The sequence below is a fragment of the Delphinapterus leucas genome, chromosome 10, assembly GCF_059928025.1.
Source record: "Delphinapterus leucas isolate spDelLeu-1000000601 "Yukka" chromosome 10, BTC_Dleu_Yukka2, whole genome shotgun sequence".
In the NCBI taxonomy this organism is placed as follows: Eukaryota; Metazoa; Chordata; class Mammalia; order Artiodactyla; family Monodontidae; genus Delphinapterus; species Delphinapterus leucas.
In genome coordinates, this window is record NC_143138.1 from 43,717,068 (window position 1) to 43,729,330 (window position 12,263).

Here is a 12,263-nt window from a genome sequence, read left to right on the forward strand (position 1 = left end):
CAAATCACACGTGTGAACAAGCTTAGAAGTAGGGAGAATACTTATGATAATAAATAATTTGAGCAAATTTGAGGACTTTTACCTGCCAGGCACTATACTAAAGGGTTCATGTGCATTATTCCATTTACTCCTCCTGACCACAGTATGAAGAAGGTCCTATGATCCTCTCTTGACAGATGGGCAAATTAAGCTTTCAAAGGTTAAAAACCATGCACAAGGTCACACACGTACCAAGTGTCAGGGCCATAACTATATAACGCCCACCCCAATCTCAGCTATAATCTTCAATGGCTTTAAGGTATTAGAGTACATAATATTCTTTTGGCATTCACAAGGAGTAATAAAGTGATCTTCTGATTTTAAGAAAAATTACTTGTGTCATTTTAGCCAGATTTTACTGTTATTAGTGTGTCTGGTATTTCAAAGTACATCTGGCACAACAGGTACTTTGTGAATTATAAGAACATAAATGAATCACACTGTAACATCATTCTCTCTCATTTGTATGGGAATTCAAAATTACCATTTCATATGTTTCCTTCTACAAAGTGTGTAGTTATGCATTTATCTTTGCATTATAAGTGTAATACATATGTATTAAAAAATAGAGAAAACAAAGAAAAGCAGGAAAGAAAATATCTATCATGCTACCTCCCAAATGCAACTGTTAACATTTTGGGAAACATGCAATTTTGAGCTCAAAAATATAATTTGATTACTCATATAAACATGATTCCCCTTACAAAACCCATAATTAAGAAAGAATCAGAAATTTTTTTTCAAGTGTTGAAAAGACCAATGAATATTTTTTACATAATTCCCATATGGAGGCCAAAAAAAATTTGTTTAGGCCTCATGAAAAAGAAAATACAATTTTCTTGAAATAAAAAGATCTGTTATTTCATTATTTCTCATTCACAGTAACATCCATCTTCAGTGAACATTCAAGAACATTGTTATAAGAATTTTAGGAATGAATGCTATATTTCTCAGGAGACTAATTCCCTAAAGGACGCTACTGCACATTGATTTAAACTCTGGGCACAGATGCTCTAATCTGCTATTCCTTACATGTTCCATGATGGTCTCAAATGGTGCTTTTCACCAAGAAAAAGAAAAATATGTGAACAGCAAAATGAAATAAGACTAAGCCTTTACAATCACACCTTCTCAGCTCTCTCTTACTGCAGGTTTTTCTGATAAGCTACCAACTTAGTAAGTTGGTGGTGGGCTGGAATGAGAAACCAGGTTTCCCATTTCCTGGTCCATAGCCTTCTTGGAAATAATGAGGGTGTCTATTTATTTAGTACTTCATATATAAATACTATTCTACCATACCGTTACTCATACAGTAGAACAGAAATGACACATAACTTAGGTTGTGGGTACTTCCTTGCGCACACTCCACACTGACATGCTTGCTGCCACTAAATATATAGGAGTTTGAATAACGTTCCATGTGCCTCCACATCCCATCAAGAGCTCTGAATCCCACCTTTACTTTTCACCTCTGCTCCCTCCTCATTCCAAAGGGACCTAAGTAGGAAATGCCTAGACCATTCTAGCTAAGACAGTTACCGTGGCATCACTGCCCCCCACAGTGCATCTTTCATTCTCTCTCATTTCAAACCTTAGTCCAGAGGTGCTGTTTAACAAGTGATTTGAACAGGGAATGAAAAGCGAAGGAACTGTGAAAGGATGGAAAGGCAAACTGCCCGAGGGAAAGGGGGAGTTTCTACAGGGAGGTAACAGAGTTGCCTGCATTCTCAGGATCGTGGGTGTTTCTCTTCTCTGCAGTGACTCTCTCTGGGATAACGTCTCCACTTCTTGCCAAGATACAAATTCAAATCATACTCATCTGCCGATGGAGACTTAGGTTGCTTCCATGTCTTGGCTATTGTACATAGTGCTACTCTGAACATTAGGGTGCGTGTATCAATGGAAAAGAAGATGTGGTATATACACAATGGAGTATTATTCAGCCATAAAAAAGAATGTGATAATGCCATTTGCAGCAACATGGATGGCCCTAGAGACTATCATACTAAGTGAAGTAAGACAGCAAAAGACAAATATCATATGATATCACTTATATGTGAAATCTAAAAAAAATGATACAAGTGAACTTATTTTACAAAACAGAAATAGGCCCACAGACATAGAAAACAAACTTATGACTACCAAAGGGGAAAAGGGGGGAGGGATAAATTAGGAGTTTGGGATTAACAGATACACACTACTATATATAAAATAAACAAGGATTTACTGTATAGCACAGGGAACTATACTCAATATCTTGTAATAACCTATAATGGAAAAGAATCTAAAAAAGAACATATACATAACTGAATCACTGTGCTGTACAACTGAAAGTAACACATTATAAATCAACTGTATTTCAAGAGATTTTTTTTTAATTCATATTCAACCCTTTCTAAAGATTGCTTCAGGACATTATGTTAAATGGGAATCAAAAATGATTTGAGAAGAAACAAAGTGACACATCATGCCATGCTTGCTGATTTTTCTAAATTTAAATCAAAACCATTTTTGCCTTATACATTTTTTCACTTAAAAATATGTACAAAATGTTATTTTTATATAATATATTAAAGGGATTTTTCCATTTAAAAAAGAAAACTGCCAATTGGCTATTAATAGACTTACTAAACCGAACATAGCAACTTCTCTGAATCTCCCTGGGATAGCCAAGCACTGGGTAGGCACTTCAGTGCTTTGTGATAATTGGCTGAATACTTACAAAGAATGTTCCTCCCTGCCTTATCTTTAACATTCTATCTAATTCTGGGTACTGGTATGTGCCTAGACATGCCCTCGAGGTGGAATCAAACTCTCTCTTCCTAATAAAGTAGAAAAATACATAAACAGCAAGGTTTACCATTCCTAAAAGTATGTAATTCAATAAGTTGTTTCAATCATTGAATCACATGTGGATTTGAAAGTTAACATAAAAATATAAGACATATATTCCGAGTGTTTGTTTTTATTTACCTAATAAAAAGTTACCTAATAAAAAGTTAAAAGACTAAATTTCTGAAAAATATATTTAGAAGAACTTCCTATAAAGCTCAAACTTCACTAGAACTTCTTTTCACTTTGAATTTAAAAAGAAAATATTGTTGGTCCTTAATCTTTTCTTCTTGACGCCAATAACTGTAAAATCAAACAGTTAACGGGTAACATAACACTGCAATCATGGCTATATTGACCTAGATCAAAACAAGACAAGTCAAAACAAAAATTAAACAGTGAATCAAACACAAGCAACTGGCAGGATTCCCAGAAGGTCACCAAACTTGGACTTGAGAAAATTCTCAATGTTTCCTGAAATTTTCAAAGATATCTCTGAGTTTTTCATTAGTAGAAGCCAAAATGCTAAAGAAACAGCAGAGAGGTAAAACTCAGTTGAATCCTTAGAAATGGTAAACTTAGTGGAAAAAAAATCATCCTTTTCACAATTGATAGCTATAGGTTTATTTTCTTACAAGTTGGCCATATTGGTGTCAGTAGTTTTTCATTTAGAAAAGCTTTTCAATTAATAACCCTGAAATCAAACTGGGTCAAGGGAGACAGGCAGGTGAGTAGCATTCCCAGGACACCCTATCTTGGATTATGTGCTTCTGTCACATTACCTGTTTTCAGAAGACAAGGTAGTTGAAAGGTAGAATGAAAAATGTACAGAGTAGAACACAGGAAACCTGTTGTCATCTGGTGCCACCACTGACTATTCCTGAGCCCTTAGCCAAGAATGAGGTCTCCAAGACCCTGTTTCCTCATTTAGATTAAACAAATTCTAATATCCCTAAAACTTCTATCAGTATATGGGAATTCCATGTATACAGTTAATGTGTACTGTTACACAGCCTCTCTTTTTCAAAGCACATTATTACTACTTTCACAATAAATTAACCCAACTGATTAACTTTTTAATCAGTTTGAGGATCAACATGCTAGAACACTGATCTCAGGTAATTCCAGTGTGCAGTCCAGTTTGGGAACTCGTGGAGTGAAGCAGTGATTCTCAAAGTGTGGTCTCAAGCCAGCAGCAGCAGCATTTGGGAAGCTTTAGAATGTTGTTCAAAAGCTTGTATTATTTTCTGAGAAACTTGAAGGACTTCACTTATTCAGAAGCAAATTCTCCCACTAGCTAAAACAGAAAAAGCATCAAATGAACATAACCTAAATTAGGACTGCCTTTTCAGGATCCAATTTTCAGAGGTGAAAAGAGAAAAGAGAGCTTCAGCTTAAACTATTTATTAACGTCCAAGGTGAAAGAATAACAAATTCCTATTAAGCTTTGACTGTGAGCCAGGCACTGTTGGTAGAACATTAGAGACATTAACTCATTGACTCCTCATGATAATCCCACTGATGTAGGTACCATTACCCCAATTTTACTAATGAGGAAACGGAAGTAAAGAAAGGTTACGCAACTTGTCCGGGTTCAAACAACTAGTGAGTGACAGAGTCAGGATTCAAGGCTTAGCATTTTGGATTGAGAGTGAGTGTCCTTTACCCTGAGATGGAGAAAGTTCGAGAACTCAGCCTCCATGGCTAATTCTCTTTGCGTGAGACTGGATCACTTGCCAGAAATAAATATTTCAACTTGTTTCCCACAAGAATGCTAATGAATCAAACTAAAGAATCACTACTGCCTGCTGAGAAATATAATCCAAAGATAATAAATACAAAATAAAAACATATAGCCCTTTCCTGTGATTTGTTTTTACTCACAAGACTTTCCAGATTGGCCTTAGTGGTAAAACCATCAACTTTGGAACAAATGGGGCCCTCAAAATAAATGCACTGAAATGAAAGCCATCAAGATCTTTCCAAGTGAGCCAAATTATGAAAAATAAATGCAATTAGCTAACTTCTTTTTGATTATCTCTGCCCCAGGATTTGTGGCTTCAAGTGGAGAATCACAAAATCATTGTGGGGCATTGCAGTAGTGATCATTCCTAATTGACCACTCACTGGGCCGCCACATCTTGTCGCTGAATTGCGACATCACAGATGCTCAGCTCTTCAGTTAAATTATCCAGGATACATAATTTGATTACTAAGCCTTTGAATTGGCTTCCACACGCCTTCATTTTTTCCATCAAGAGAGGTGCCTCTGATCTTCCCTTTTCATGCCCAGAGGCACTCCTCATTTCATACATAGTGAGCCTAAGAGAAAACCCTACTTACATTAAATTGTAATTACATTTAATTTAATAACCTTACATTCTTATTATATTGAATTTAATAATATTACATTGTAATTTTAAAAGTGTCCTAATGAAGACCTCATTTCCTGAATGGAGGAGTTACTAAGATGTTTATATGCTGAAACTTGCATTATGTTTAGTCTTCTAGAAGTCACAGAAGATTGGAAACTGCAAGGGTACAACCTCTTACATTTAAAGATGGGAGATGAGTCCTAAAAAGGCACCCTAAGTTAGAAATCTAATATTCAATTTATAACTGAAATTAAAGGTGAATCAAGACTCATTTCAAAGTACGGAATCATTTGGCATCTTTTTTGGAATTAATACCCATAATTTTTTTTTTACTAGAACTATTTGGTCCTAAGAGGATCATCCAGATCAGTTCCAATCAAACTGCTTTTTCTGTATGTCGTTTTGAAGCATTTTGAAATTATTGCATTTAAGGAGGAAAAGGACACTTGAACTACCTCACCTACCCTTTTTGCCAGTTTAACCCTTGATGTGTCCTCAATTTGCTTTCTTTTACATTATCTTGAACAAACCTTGATGTAATTGAATAAGGTTTCATTTCTTTCTCCCTCTCAATTACCTAGGAAACACCAGATAGTACTTCTAAACTGGTTCTCTTGGGGGATACAGCATGCCATGCCTACCATTTGAATTTTCTTTTATAAGGAATGATACTCTGGAGAGCCAGATTTTAAGACTATTTATATCTGAATGTGACTAGATTATAAATTCCACCAGATGGTAAAATTCTTTACCACAGACAATGAGTAGATACATAACTGGGCTGTTGACTTGAAGATAATCTACTAAAAATATTTTTCTAAAAAGTTCTATATAAAACATGTCATAAAATTAGGAAGATAATTGGAGGACATCCATATGTTCACATTCTAGTAAGAAGGAAAAACTGTAAATTCTAAGGGTGAGGTTGGTATGTAAATATGTGCAGATAAAATATGCGACCATGTTATCAACACAGTTTTCATTCCAAAGTGTTTGGGGATTAGGTTTTTGTTTTGTTTTAAGTGTGTGTGTGTGTGTGTGTGTGTGTGCGCGCACATTTTGAGCTAATAAATATTTCACTGACTATGCTGGAAGCATTATTTCCTTTAACTCTGACAACATAAGAATTATGAAGTATGCATTGTACTACTGCAGTCCCCATTTTACAGATGAGGAAAGTGAGGCTCGCAGAGTTATGCCACTGCCCCAGAGTACAGAGAGGCAGAAGAGTAGGTCTTGAACCTGCAGCTTAGGCCTCAGATCCAGGCTCCTAGTCCTCACCACTATCTATATTTCCCCCCAGCATCTAAACACAAGCTTAGGACCTGTCCCTTAAAGGTCTCTCTACCCCATTACAAGTTGGCACGGAAAACAAATGTTCTCTGCACAGGAAGTCTCTGTACACTGAGCAGTGTTCACCCAGCACACATGTTCTAGGACCACAGTCATGCCTATTCTAGCTTTTTTATCCAACGTCAGATTTTTGAATCCATTTAAGTCTATTTGCAAAGTCATTCTATTTCTGTAATAATGACTTAGGAAGAGCTGGAATTCTTTTTCGCCAAAATTTTGAAATCTCAGATCTCTGTTAAAAGAAAAAAAAGGAGGGCTTCCCTGGTGGCACAGTGGTTGAGAATCTGCCTGCTAATGCAGGGGACACGGGTTCGAGCCCTGGTCTGGGAAGACCCCACATGCCGCGGAACAACTAGGCCCGTGAGCCACAACTACTGAGCCTGCGCTTCTGGAGCCTGTGCTCCGCAACAAAAGAGGCCGTGATAGTGAGAGGCCCGCGCACCGCGATGAAGAGTGGCCCCCGCTTGCCACAACTAGAGAAAGCCCTCGCACAGAAACGAAGACCCAACACAGCAAAAATAAATTAATTAATTAATAAACTCCTAACCCCAACATCTAAAAAAAAAAAAAAAGATCCTTTAAAAAAAGAAAAAGAAAAAAAGGAGCCACTCAGAGAGTACAGAGACCTGCAATGCTGAATTCCCTTTCACTCTGGAGAATTGGCATGAATCCCTGAAACCTCCAATTGCTTTTTAAAAAATTACTTTATATGAGCCTTGTAGCATGCACTGATGACAGGGGTGATGGGGAGCATCGAATCAGGGGCCAAACATTCATGTTATTACAGCCAGGAGATTCTTAGGTACATTTCTTCTTTGGCTTCAACTCTAAAAAAAAAGAAAAGAAAAAGTTCTCTATGACAAAAAATTGCTCAAGAAGATGGCTAAGTCTCTGCCCTTTATAGGATCCTCCAAAGTCCACGGTATTTTTTTTTAATATGGGCAAAATCCTACTGATGAATACCCAAGATTTTCTGAAAACGGATCTGTTCCCTCCTCCCTCTGAAGGGGAATTCGAAGGTGTCTGCCCTTTCCTCCACTGAGATCCAGCCCTGAGTTCTCAAAAGTGAGTAAGTGCTAGCATCACCTGCACAGTCCAAGAAAAAACAAAGGTCTGGGTCCCTACCTCCATAGTTTCAGATTCAGGAGGTCTAGGCCTCCTTGGCGGGCCCCAGATTTTGCATTTCTAAAAGTTCCCAGGTGACGCTGCCGCTGCTGTCCAGAAACCCTCCCACTCCTTCCTTGGAAAACCACGGCTCTCACTCACTGGTTCCCAAACTAGTCCACCTAGCAATCACCTGGGAAGTTTTGAGCCCCACTCCTGGAGATTCTGATTTAATTGATCTGGGTGCTGCCGCAGCACCAGATTTTTTTAAGCTCCCCTGAGTGAGCTTCCTGGGCAGCAGACTCAAAGAGCCTCGGGGGCACCGCGCAGCCCATCGCCCCGTGCGCTCGCGCCCCACGTGTGGACAACAGAGCCCCTTCCAGAAAGACCGACCGAGGACCAGGGGGTTGAGCTTAGGGGTGTAAATCACCGCGCATTATTCATTCCCAGAGTCCAAACACTCCAAACAGAAATCAGAACCCAGACAGGCTCCCAAGATTATATGACCACCCAGTAACCTTGCCAGACAAATCCTGCGTCCCAGCCTCCAGCCTGGGCGCGGATTCTACCTCGCAGTTCACCCACCGCCTCCGCGCGCGCGGGAAGAAACTGCACCCTCGGGAGTGCAAACTGGAAACTGCAGCCGCGAGAGGGCCAGCCTGAAGTCCCCTGTTTGTCATTCGGGCGAGGACACTGGAGGAGGAGGTGCCACCTTACCTGGCGCGCGTCCCTTGTCAGGTGTGCCGTCGCAGCCGCTACGCGCTCCGCATGGGCCCGGGGTGTCCCGGGAGTGAACGGTCGCGGCCCGAACACGACCTGGGCTAGAGCGGATCAGCAGCCCTCCCGGAGCCCGGAGTCTGTCTGCCCGCGGCGGCCGGTGCAGCGCGCGAGGGACACTCCCGGCCCCTGGAGGCGGAGCCCGAGATAAGGTTCGCGCCCCCACCCGCCCCCTTTCCGAGGGCAGCGGCCAGAGGGTGGGTTTTGGATCTGGATCCTCAGTGCAAGCTCCTAGGGAACCCTGGTAGAAGTCAGCTCAGTTCTCCTCCCGCTAGGACTGGGGAGAAGCGGGCTGAGGCACTCCGGGGAAGGAGGAGAGGTCAAGGCCACCCAGAGATGGAAAGAACGAGGGCGACGACGGGAGGCAGGACCTTGAGAGCATCACCTGCGTGGATCCAAGGAGGCCCCCTGCCCGGCCTCTGGACTCCAGGGTCAGTCACTTGGTCCGCCCAGTAGCTGACTGGTGGACCTGCCTTTGACCTAAGCTGCCGGAAAACCTGAGGGGAAGTTCATGTTCAAATAGGCAGTTACCTTCGAGGACTTAGGAGTGACAGAGAAGGTCTGGAATAAGGTGACCGATAAGGGGATGCTCTGCGCTCTGCCCCTTTTAGTCCATCGGTCACAGAGCAGCCAGAAAGTTCTTTAACAATCATGCGCTTAGACCCGCCGCCCTCCCCTCCCCGCCAACGTGCTCTGGCCCCAGCTGGCTCTCACCCATCACTTGCCCCGCTTCTCACGCTGCTCCGCCCCGCCCCCCATGGGATTTTTGCCCTTCCTTATCCACAGCAGTGAGTTCTAGTCTCACTTGCTATTTCTTCTGCCTCCAAAACTCTGTCCAAGACCTTATTACAGGTGCCTGCTTCTCTTCATTCATGTCTCAAATGTCCCTTCCAGAAAGTTCTTCCTGCCCCCCTACAGACGGAGCCACTCACAACCATTCCCATCCCCTCACCCCACTTTATTTTCAACAGATCTCTATCTGAAATTTTACTAACAAGTCATTCTTGTGTCTTGCATCTGTCTCAAGGTGAGCTCTAAGAGGACAGGGAATTGGTCTTGCTCCCAGCTTTATCCTCTGCAGCTAGACCCATACCTGGAATATAGTAGGTGCTCAATAAATCTGGGCTGAATGAATGTGTGAATTAATTTCTCCCCAGGGGAGAACCTTCACAAAGAAATGCCTTCATTTGTAGCCATCAGTATGTCTTCTTTGGAGAAATGTCTATTTAGATCTTCCACCCATTTTTTGATTGGGTTGTTTGTTTTTTTGATATTGAACTGTTTGTATATTTTGGATATTAATCCCTCATTGGTTGCTTCTTCTGCAAATATTTCCTCCCATTCTGAGGATTGTCTTTTCATTTTGTTTATGGTTTCCTTTGCTGGACAAAAACTTTTAAGCTTAATTGGGGCCCATTTGTTTATTTTTGTTTTTATTTTCATTACACTAGGAGGTGGATTGAAAAGGATCTTGCTGTAATTTATATCAAAGAATGTCCTGCCTATGTAAGCACATGAAAATATGCTCAACATCACAAATTATTAGAGAAATGCAAATCAAATACCTCATTGTAGGTATTACCTCACACATGTCAGAATGGCCATCATCAAAAAATCTACAAACACATCTACAAAAATAAATGTTAGAGAGGGTGTGGAGAAAAGGGAACCCTCCTATGCTGTTAGTGGGAATGTAAATTGGTACAGCCACTATGGAGCACAGTATGGAGGTTCCTTAAAAAACTAAAAATAGAACTGCCATATGACCCAGCAATCCCACTCCTGGGCATATATCCAGAGAAAACCATAATTTGAAAAGATACATGCACCCCAATGTTCACTGCAGCACTATTTACAATAGCCAGGACATGGAAGCAACTTAAATGTCCATGGACAGTTGAATGGATAAAGAAGATGTGGTACATATATACAATGATATATTACTCAGCCATAAAAAAGAATGAAATAATGCCATTTGCAGCAACATGATTGGAACAGAGATTGTCATAATGAGTGAAGTAAGTCAGACAAAGACAAATATTGTACAATATCGCTATGAGGAATCTAAAAAAGGGTAAAAGTGAACTTATCTATAAAACAGAAATAGAGTTACAGATGTAGAAAACAAACTTATGGTTACCAGCAGGTAAGAGGGGTAGGGGTAAATTGGGAGATTGGGATTGATATATATACACTATATATAAAATAAATAAGTAATAAGGACCTACTGTATAGCACAGGGAACTCTACTCAGTACTGTGTAATGGCCTACATGGGAAAAGAATCTAAAAAAGAGTGGATATATTTCTGTATATAACTGATTCACTTTGCTGTACAGCAGGAACTAACACAACATTGTGAATCAACTATACTCCAATTTAAAATTTTTTTAATAAAGTAAAATACAAATCAGAAGAAAATAAATGCCTTCATTCAATAACTGAATCCTACTGAATTCAGGTAAGACATGAACGTCTCGGAATGTTCACCGTTTCCCACATTCCCTCATCCATTAATTCAGACATTCCTGTTAGAGTCCGTTGTCATGTAAATATGTTTCTTCATGGGTCATATCAATGAATATTTAATAATTTTCCAATGTGAAGACCTGGATAGCAAAATGCATTCCCATGAGAAGTACAAACAAATATTTACTGCACAAAGGAATGAACCTAATGCAACAAGCCCAAGGGTCCTGAAACTAGGCTTACTTCCAGGTAAACCCTCTTTGTGTTCATTATGCTCATTTGGCTTGGGTTTCTGTTGCTGTCAACTGGAAGAGCCCTAAATTGAACACCCAAAGCAATTCTGGAGATGAAAGACCCTTAAGAAAACAGAATGTCTAAGTCCTGCTTACAGTTATAACTTTAAATACTATCAAAGCTTAATATCACAGCTGAGCACCAATATGGATATTTTTATAAGTCCCCTTAAAAGCCCAAGCACCAATAATGGATATTTTTGTAAGCCACTTTAAAAACCCAAGGAAATTTGACTTATATTCTAGTTGGGTTGGATTATCTGCATGTTTTATTTCTGAGGGCATGTTCTTAGGTCCAACTATAAGACCCTCACATTGTCAGGTAAAGATGCAAGAATGAAAATTACAAGTATACACAAAAGTGCAGTCCAAGAGAGTTTGGAGATAATCTTTCTATTTTATAGCTTCTTTCTTCCTCAATTTCAGAGTCCCAAGTGTTCCTGACCAAGAGAACACTGAATGAATTCATGTTCCCCAGGGTTTGGGTCACATTTCTTATATTTTTATCTTAAGGCTGACAGGCAAATTCAACTTTCCTCAGATTTAAACCTTAACATAGAAGTGAGAAACTAGCCTATTTCTAACCAATGATTTATTGTGAGGTCTTTTCCCACAGAAACTCTTCAAAAGATGCTTCATTCTAGTTCTCCCAGTGAAGAAGGAAGTGGAGACGTGGTTGGCCTCTGTGTTGGAGTCATTTATATACGGCCATCTTCAAAAGTAGAAGGAAAATAAATGTTTTGTTGGTTCATTCATCTATGACTGAAATTTTGTATCTGAAGTGAAAGTACATATTCAGGACTGGTTTTCCTTTGAGTTACGATTAAAACTTGGAAATAGAGTCCGATCAATAGGATTCTACAAGTGCCTGAATTCTTAATAGAAATTGTTAGTAACAGGCTGGGATAGGTAATAAAGAGTTCAATTTCCATTAACTTTGACATTAATATATCAATATATAACAAAATAATTGTTTCAAGTTCCAATGGGTGTGTGTGTCAGTATGTCTCTGTGTTTGTGTC